Genomic DNA, 1795 nt, shown 5'->3' with positions numbered 1-1795 from the left:
ACTCAATTGGCCTCATGTAGTTGCCAGGCAGACTGAGAAATGAATTCTCTCTTTTTCTTTTAAGATATATTTATTTATTTTAGAAAAAGAGAGAGAAGGCGAGAGAGAGAGAGAGAGAGAGAGAGAGAGAGAGAACACAGTGGGGAGCGGCAGAGGGAGAAAGAGTCTCAGGCAGAGTCCGCTGAGTGCGGAGCCCCCTGCAGGCTCGACCCACCACCCTGAGGTCAGACCTGAGCCGAAACCAAGACTGGCTGCCCAACCGACTGTGCCCCCCAGACGCCCCAAAGTGAATTCTTTACTGTGGGCTGCCATGCTCCCAGTTAAAGTCCATTACTGCGGAGGGAGTCCTGCACATGATTCACTGCATATTTCTCCGAGTTAGACAGATGTGACTTTGCACAATTAAATACATCCTGGACAGACGGCCATTATGGCCACTGAACTAAGGGACCCGAGACTTTTGTCTGCATTTTTTGACCCATTTTCTATGTGAACTTAAGCAGGTTGCTTGAGTCTTCTGGGCCTAAACGTCTTCATTTGTCACATGATGATAGTAATAACTCATTTCATTCTGGGACTACATACCTGACAGGTACACCTACAGAGGGCACTCCACTTCACCCCATCGGTGGGTGAGCTCACCCAGCCCACCGTCCTGGGAAATAGTCATCAGCCCTGGGTAATCATTTGCTGCTTAAAAGGTTACGCTGAAGTGGACTCTTGAAGATCGCCTCTCTTTATTTCATCATTATTTCCTTCTCTTCCAAAAGATTACCTACCTTTGGAATTTATCCTTTAAAAAATAATCACGAGGAGAGAAGAGGGAAGAAAAAGTTACCCATGACACTTGTTATGTGAGCCTAAGGGACAAAACTGCATTCTCTCTCTCCATCAAGAACCTAAACTTCCAAACATGTAGGAATAGTTAAGGGTTCCTTCTGGACTATTTTAAGGAGAAAATTTATTAGTTCTGTAGCATCTCGTAATCCTGAGGTATTTAGGAAAACTGCATTCTTTGGATTCTGAAGCCTTGGCTGTTCCCCTGATCTACTTCAAACAATTCGGCTTTTGCTGACAGGGCACTCCCTGGGCCAGCAGTGTTGTTGAATTGTAAGTAAATAATCTTGAAACAAATCCGTGGTTGACACACTGTCGTATTATGTTTACTGCTCCAGAGGAGGGATTTATTCTGAGGATATTGAAAAATTCCATTGCCGTTTGGGGGAAGTGACAGTTGGGATCACCCATAAATTAAAGTGACTGCCCTCTGTACCTAGATATGGTCCGAAGCATTGTGCGTGCACTAAAATGGCATATGCGAAATAGGACAGTACTGGATAAAAATACATAACGTTACTAAATAAAAACAGATACCGTGGATATGACTTTTCAACTGCCGAGTTTGGCTGTAGCTAGCGGCCGTCCTTCTCCCAGGATTAATAAGGTAGAGCAGAAAAACTAACTTCAGTTCAACAGCATCCTGCTTGGGTTTAGCATAGATTTCATGATGTAATTTAGGTTGCCTTTTTTTTTTTCCTTAAAGGTTTATTTATTTATTTGAGAGAGAGAGAGAATGCGCATGTATGAGCTGGGGGAGGGGACAGAGGGAGAGAAACTCAAGCCAACGCCACACTGAGCGTGGAGCCCGACATGGGGCTGGATCTCACGACCCCTGAGATCATGACCGCAGCTGAAATCAAGAGTCGGCTGCTCAACCCGCTGAGCCACCCAGGCACGCCTAGGTTGCCTTTTTAAAAAACATAGTTTAATATTTAATGAACCAGGTATGTCTTCC

This window comes from Ursus americanus, chromosome 19 (assembly GCF_024610735.1).
Source record: "Ursus americanus isolate L20-20 chromosome 19, mUrsAme1.1.p, whole genome shotgun sequence".
In the NCBI taxonomy this organism is placed as follows: domain Eukaryota; kingdom Metazoa; phylum Chordata; class Mammalia; order Carnivora; family Ursidae; genus Ursus; species Ursus americanus.
The sequence above is the reverse complement of the archived record's forward strand: the minus strand, read 5'-3'. Positions refer to the sequence as shown.